Genomic DNA, 8,648 nt, shown 5'->3' on the forward strand with positions numbered 1-8,648 from the left:
TACCATCTGACACTGAGTAAAGAACACTTGCCCTTGGCTTCGTCTTTCAGTCTCCATTTCAGTAATTGCTCATCTGAAGACTGACCTGTCCGGATACGGTCTAGCAGAGAAGACTGGACTGTCAGATTAGACAGCCTTGGTGCTCTGCCCTTACGGTATACTTCCAAATTAAACCTCTGAATCTCAAACTGAAGAGGTCTCTGCACTGATAACTGAGCTATGACTGCAACTTTCCTGCTCAAGGCATCTGCCACAACATTAGCTTTTTCCCGGATGGTAGCTAATCTCGCAATCATAGTCCTTCACCAGTTCCAACCATCGCCTCTGTCTCATGTTTAGTTCCTTCTGCTGTGAAGAAGTATTCCAGACTCTTGTGGTCAGTGAAAATCTGACACTTCTCTGACACTTCTCGCCATACAAGTAGTGTCTCCAAATCTTCAACGCAAAGACGACTGCGGCTAATTCTAAATCGTGCGTCGGGTAGTTCTTCTCATGCACCTTCAACTACCTGGAAGCATAAGCTATAACCCGACCTTGTTGCATCAACACTGCGCCTAATCCGAGCTTAGATGCATCGGTATAAAGCACAAATTCACCTTGCCCTGTTGGCATGGCTAGCAATGGCGCCGAAAGAAGAGCTTGCTTCAAAGTATCAAAGCTCTTCTGACATTCGTCACTCCACACGAATTTAGCATTCTTCTTGGTTAGTGAAGTGAGTGGCACTGCTATGGACGAAAATCCCCGAATGAACTTACGGTAGTAACCGGCTAAACCCAAAAAGCTGCGGAATTCTGATGCATTCTTCGGTTCAACCCAATCCTTAACGGCTGCTACTTTTGCTGGATCCACTTCAATGCCACTGCTAGACACTATATGCCCCAAAAACGCTACTTTCTGCAACCAAAACTCGCACTTACTGAACTTCGCAAATAACTTGCGACTCTGCAAAACCTGCAACACTGTCCTCAAATGCTGGCTATGCTCCTCATGGCTCTTCGAGTATATGAGAATATCGTCAATAAACACTATGACGAACTGATCAAGGTAGGGCTGAAATACTCGATTCATGAGGTCCATGAAAATTGCTGGAGCATTCGTCAATCCAAATGGCATTACTAAGAACTCGTAATGCCCATACCTGGTCCTGAAGGCCGTCTTGTGAACGTCTGCATCCTTCACCTTCAGCTGGTGATACCCTGATCGAAGATCTATCTTAGAGAACACTGTAGCTCCCTACAACTGATCAAACAAGTGTTCGATTCTAGGGAGTGGGTACTTATTCTTGATCGTTACCTTGTTCAACTCTCGGTAATCGATGCACAGCCTCATACTCCCATCCTTCTTCTTTACAAAGAGCACTGATGCGCCCCATGGTGAGAAACTAGGGCGGATAAATTTCTTGTCGAGGAGCTCCTGAATCTGCTGTTTGAGCTCTAACATCTCAGCTGGAGCTAGTCGGTACGGCGCCTTAGAGATTGGCACTGTGCCTGGCATGAGATCAATGGTAAACTCCACCTCTCTCTCTGGTGGAAGACCTGAAACATCGTCTGGGAAGACGTTTGGGAATTCATTGACTACTGGCACGTCGGATAAAGATGGAGTGGGCACATCAGGCGCTGAAATAATATTGGCCAAGAAGGCCTGACACCCCTTGGAAATCATCCTCCTCGCTTGCATGCACGAAATCATGCGAGGGAAGCTTCTCCAGCTGTCTGGCTCAAATAGAAACTGTTCCATGCCCAGCGGCCTAACCAATACTGATCTTTTCTGGAAGTCAATCAGGACCCTGTTCTTTGTCAGCCAGTCCATTCCCAAAATAATGTCGAACTCTGGCATCGGCAGTAGAATCAAATCTGCATATAATAGATGGCCCTGCAATTCCAGATCGATATCTCTGATCACGCTGGTTGCTAACAGCTCTTCCCCGGATGGGACTGTCACCGAAAATTCATGTCTAGGCCAATGGACTTAATGTCCAGATGATTAGCAAAATTCTCCGAGATAAAGGAGTGAGTGGCTCCTGAATCTATTAGTGCCGTTGTGGCTAATCTCTTAATGAAAATATTCCCTGAGATGCGTTAGCACAACAAACTAACTTATATCCTAAAAATTCTACCGTAAACCTCATGCAATAAAAGACACTCAAAATTCCAACTAAAACACTAGTATTCCCAATTAAAACTAAACATGCAAGGCAAAGAAATAAATACTGTACTGAATTAAATAAATTACCAGTCAAAAGGGTAGTGTCTGGGTTCGCCTCTTGAGCATGCATGGCGAAAACTCTCCCTTGCATTGGTTGCTTCCATTGTGGGCACTCCTTCAACATGTGGTCCGTAGCCCCACATTTAAAACATTTCCCGGATCCCCATAAGCACTGACCGGGATGCTGGCGATTGCATTTCTGACACACTAGGAAGTTACCGGGCTTCTGAGGCGCCCCCTGCTGCTGGATAGGACCCTTCCCTTTCGGCGGTCCCTGATAGGGTTTCTTTCCCGGTTGCCCCTGGTAAGGTTTCTTGAAATGAGGCCTCTGATGCTGTTGCTGCTGCGGTGGGGCCTGATAGGGCCTCTTGCCCTGCCTGTCTGCCTCAATATCCCGCTGGTCTTGTTCTGCCGCCAAAGCCCTAGAAACGGCAACTGCGTATGTAGTAGGGCCAGCTACCCTCACATCACGGCGCAAGATCGGCCGCAAACCATCCATAAAATGCCTCAGCTTTGCCTGGGCATCATTCTCAATGAGAGGCACGAAGTAACATCCCCTCTCAAACCTCCTAACAAACTCTGCAACACTGCTATCTCCTTGTCGCAGCATCATAAATTCCCTAGTCAGCCGGGATCGTACTTCCTCAGTGAAGTACTTGGCAAAGAACGCTTCTTTGAATCCATTCCAGGACAACGTCGGCAAATTAACTGCCACCGACGCACTGTCCCACCAACGTCTGGCATCGCCTGTTAAAAGGAATATGGCACAACGGACTCTGTCTGCATCCTGCAGCTCCATGTAGTCAAAGATCACTTCGATGGACTTAATTCATCCCTCTGCTACCATCGGGTCAGTAGATCCCGAACACTCCTTAGGATTCATCCTCTGGAACCTCTCATACACCGCTTCTGGTCTAGGCCTCTCACCCGCGCCAACTGCAGCCTGATTCCTCGCAAACTATGCGAAGAACTAAGTCATTCCTGCCAGCATCTGCGCTTGCATATCTGGCGGTGGAGGTGGAGGATTGGCTCTCTCCTCATTTCGGGTCTCTCGATCCTCTTCCCTTGCTTCTCGGTCAACCACACGTCTAGAAGGCATTCTGTCCCATCAATTACCCAACACGTGAACCCACTATGCATGAACATGATATCAATGACACAGGATGCACGAAATCTAAACTCAAAACATGGATATGCTGAATTCATGATTCAATGCTTACTACATACATAATGCAAAAATTAAAACTTATAGACTTGAGGTGTGACTTCGAGAGCTTCTTGCGACTGGCAGTAGGCATAACCCTTTATAGGAACACCGCTCTGATACCAACTGTAACGAACCGTATTCTTTACTACTTAAAATTTGCGGAAAAATTAAAAATTTTCTTGAATATAAACATCCATACGGTCGTCAACTCATCGTTCATAAAAATATCTTTGAAATCATCCAACACCAATAAAACTTGCTAACAAAATACTTTTCCCAAACATCTCTCACCGAAACATAAAAAAAAATCAGAGTATTTTAAACTTGCATAAAAATGTTAAAATAACGTGGGCGGTCCTCGGGTCTAGCCTTCCACTCAGTCCAAGCCTGCCCCTTGGTCGCCACCTCCGATCTCCTCATAGACATCCTCACCTGCATCGATCAAGTCTAGTGAGTCTAAAGACTCAACACGTATAAACTGGAAATAGCGAGTACTACATAATAAAATCACATGCAACTTTAAAATAGAACATACATACTTGAAGATTGGATTTGAAATGAACTTGAACTTGCATACGTACATAGACGTGCCATAACTTGAAAGCTTTCATAAACATGCTTACATACTTGATCATACTTAAACATACATGACTTCATTTTTGCGTAGAGGATGTTTCAAAGCAAGTGACCCATACATAATAAACGCTTGATCAAACAAACCACAGTACTGGGCTGACAGGGACGTATCCACTGCCACATACATGAGATCCCCGTTCATAATTTAACGGGCTGGTTGGTCCCCGTTCATAATTTAACGCTTTCCAACCACGATCTAACCCGTTCATAATTTAATGGGGTGGAGAGGTCCTCGGCCACGTTCACCGACTTCCAAACCCATTCATAATTTGGTCACAAGACAATTAGCATACCTCAAAAACTTAAAATATTTTCTTGCACGTCAACATACTTACTTGGCGTTGAGAGATTCGTTGGACTTCGATCGGGGTCGTCGCTGCTGCACATACTAACATGAAACTGCATACTAAACTTGCATAGCTTAGACGTATCAATCCTACTTACTTACAAGTTACATTCAATTCCTTAGGACGTTCTAAAATTCCCATGACTTGACATTGTAAATCATTGTACCAGACCATGACATCAAACCTCAAGGCATACTATAGAATTTTCCCCAAAATATGAAGGACACGGACCCCTTGCCTACCTCCGTGTATGGGTACGTGTAGGTTCGGGTGAGAAGAACTTGAAAGGAGGGGTGGACAAGGACCCCGTGTCCGGGTCCGTCTAAAGGTCCGTCTAGACTCTGTAAAAAGACACCGAAGGGAAACAAAGGCACGGACCCCGTGTCAGGGTCCGGGTAGACATCCGTGTAGGCACTGGAAAAGTACACTAAGTGAAACCCAAAGGCACGGACCCCGTGCCCTCATCCGTGTAGGGGTCCGTGTAGCTACTGTGAACTGCGTACCTACGAGAATTCAAGTGCTTGTGGCTTCCTCTTCCTATTTCGATCACCCAACCGTGACTCGACACCTCGAGACCCGTCCTAGAGCGTCACGACATTGTACCAAACCCAAGTAAGCCATTATAATTGTTCCCAAACGTGACAATCCACAACTAATGACACAACTCGAAGTTCGACACCATTTTCCTCCTCGACTCTTGATTCCACTTGGTGCCTAAAGACACGAAAAGAGACACCAAAAATCATCCCAACATCGAACTAAACATACCTAGACGCAGCAACGATCACCCGTCGATTCCCAACGAAGCCTGCAACAATTAAACTTCAAGAACACAATTTACGTAAAAGTCGCAGTTTGAGCAGTCCCACTGAATAACGCTATAACTCACTCAATTTTGGTCCAAGAATCTCGAATCATATATCAAATCGAAGGTATCGAAAAGCTCTACGTTTTTTGCGTTGAAAGTTATCTCAAAATCTAGACCTGAAAATTTGCAGTTTTAAGAAGAACAGTAAAAACGTGATTTAGATCTAAAAATTTTCCTTCAAAATCGATCCAATCAATTATCCGCTCAAACTATGAACATCATACATGGATTTTACGCATAAAATAATGCAACGCATAATATGACATGATCGACGCAGCAAAAGAGAGATTATACGTGCCTTATGATATCAAACGTTACCGAAACGACGATATCGAAGCGGAGACGGTGCGAGGCTCGATGCGGGACGACTTGGCTCGATTTTTCTGGCAATAAAGTTGCCAAAAACTTGCTGGAAAATAAAGGGGAAGGGGGCGGCTGCTCTTGAGGAAGCAGAACCCTAGGTTTTGCTTCTTTTCAATATAATAAAATTCTGAATGTGTGTAAGTGTGTGTATCGATGTGTGTTTGTGCAGTGTGTTAGGTGTGTGTAAAAGTGTGAAAATCGTGTAGTGTGTGTGTGTAGCTAGATTAGGGGATTAAAATTTGGCTTAATTAAATAATTAACATACTAATAAAATGCTAATTTAAATGCTAGTTAAAGTGTTACTCAATTAACAAATTAAATAGAATACTATCTCTACAACCTTTTTAAATATAATCCCCTAATTAGAATAAAAACACACTAAATTTTAAACAAACTCCTAATTTAAAATAACACACACCAAAAGGCTAATTTTAAGAAGTTTTAAGCTCTTAAACCACTAAATACATAATTTAGTCTTTAAAATGCTAAGCTAAATAAATTTATTTAAAATGCCCCATCCATAACTTAAAATAAAATACCACATTTTAAATTGCCAAAAATCGTCACCGGGTCTTTTCCTCAATCCCGCCTCGAATAATCGCCTGAAACATGTAAACTAGAAAAATATTTTAACGTGCATCACCATAAACATGAATAATTTAAAATAATGCATTTTCATAAATTATGCATGGCTAAAACTTATTTAAAATTAATTAAATAGATGCATGTGTTTTACGTGTATTGATTCTTGGGCACTACAGTTAAAATTATGAAAAGAGCAACCAACCTAAACAATTATTATTTTAAAAATATAAAACGTTCAGCATGTGAAAATTTTGTCAAATCTTCAACAAAATAAAATCATCAACTATTTAAAAAACTGTTTAAACGTGTTCCCATAAAATCATATTTTTGCGGAAGAATACAAGGTCCTCGGGTTAACGTGCTCCACCGGCTCTACCCGTTCAGTCATCATCACCTCCAGTCTCCTGATCAAAATGCTCACATGCATCATTCACACCTAGTGAGTCTAAATACTCAACACATGTGTAACGTTAATAGAAAGTAATATACATAATATGCAACAATGAAAAATACTGTAATCATCATATATTTCATGATCTTAAAAACGTGAATGTAAACATATCGTAACAAAGCATAACGTGTCAAAACATGTCTCAACATATCATCATATACATGTTAATTTTATTTAATTGAACTCAGTTCATTAGTTGTGACTTTCGTATCAACTATATCGTATCAGCTCTATTCGATGGTCCATCTATGTATATCGATGGTACCGGTGGCAGAGACATCAGCGACACTATTACCCATCCACTGAGCCTTGGCCTTACATGTCATCGTATTATCGTATTCGTATTAATCACAAATAACTCCCATCTTTCAAAACATGTCATCATATTAATCACTTATAAAATCATGCATATACGTAATTTTCCTTAAAATCAAGCATGCAATGTATTTTTCATAATTACACAAAATTCGTGTTCATGATAGCATATACATTACAAACGTGTAGTTTTGTGATCAGGGAGCTGCCGGGACTGCTTACTTGAACCGGGTGCAAAATGACCATTTTGCCCCTACAAACCCTAATTGACCGTTTTACCCTGGACCTCAAAATTTCGACCCGAAATCAACCAAACACCTTAAAAAACCTCAAAACATATTTATAATCGTTCTTTAGACGTAAACTCGAGCTCATTTCATAACTTATACGATCCGTTTTAAAACTTGGACCGGGGTCCCGGTTTTTAATCTGAATCAACCCCTGAAAGTTGCTGGACTTTCGGCACTTTGATTTCCTACAAATCCTAATGCGTCAAGCCCCCTATATTTCGATCCTAGAGCTAACCGACTCGCACTAGACTTGAGCCAACGTCACCTAGGACCAAGATAACACTAAGGACGCCCTACTGGACCAACCCTGGCCACACACACTGCCCATACAACCCATCCCACACGATACACCAGAAACAAGTCCAACCTTAACCATTCTCGGTACAAGCGCAACGACCGACCTCTACAACAAGACCAACCATGGTTGAGCCCTCCTAGACAATGTCTCAACTCCCCTTAGGGACTGCACCATGGCTTGGATAGGCTCCCCCTGCAGCCGGTTCTCATCCCCAAGCTCGACCTAGCCGCAAACCTCGCCAACATGACCTATGTTCGATCGGACCACATCATGGTTCAACTGACCCTCGACTCCAGCACTTAAATAACTTAACCCTGGACGTGTTCAGCCCCATAGTATCACCAATCGGCAACCCCTTACACGACAACAACAAAAACGTGAGTTACATGAAAGCAAATGCATATTTTGTGACAAACGATGCATAAACGATTCCACATAAAATATTCATGCATTACTCATGCAAACACACACACACCAGCATAACATAGCATGAATGATGAGAAAAATGAGATTTATGGCGAGCCATTGGGAATAAACGCTCGAAACCTTAGATATCTTCGCGTAGGACGAGCACCAGAGAGGCGAGGAATGATTTATTTTAAGAACTTAGTGAAACCGATGGATTGCTGCTGGAAAATCACAAAGGGGATGCTGCTGAAAGGAATAGGGGTGGCCGAAATAGTGATGGTAGGTTTAGGGTTTTAATTGTAGTGTTTAGGTTGTATAATTATGCACTATTGGGGCCTAAACAAAAATTTTAAAGGGGTTAAAAGGATTTTTGGCCCATTATGCAACAAAGTAATCTCATTGAGCCCAATAACACTCCCGTAAAATATTTCGTTTAGGTACTTTTTTGAAAATATTGCCCCAACCCTCAAAAAGTCTCCCAACTCGCTAAAATTTGTGTACCGGTTAAAAGTATGATTCGACGAGTAAAATATTCCACAAAGTCCCATTCTCAAAAATCTCACTTAATTACACAATATATTAATTAATTAAAATTAATTATTTAATAAAATAGTTTTCCTCAATTATCTCTGGTCTCCGTTCCTCGTTCGAGCGCGAACAACTACTAAAAGCCCT

The sequence above is a fragment of the Primulina tabacum genome, chromosome 5, assembly GCF_025594145.1.
Source record: "Primulina tabacum isolate GXHZ01 chromosome 5, ASM2559414v2, whole genome shotgun sequence".
In the NCBI taxonomy this organism is placed as follows: domain Eukaryota; kingdom Viridiplantae; phylum Streptophyta; class Magnoliopsida; order Lamiales; family Gesneriaceae; genus Primulina; species Primulina tabacum.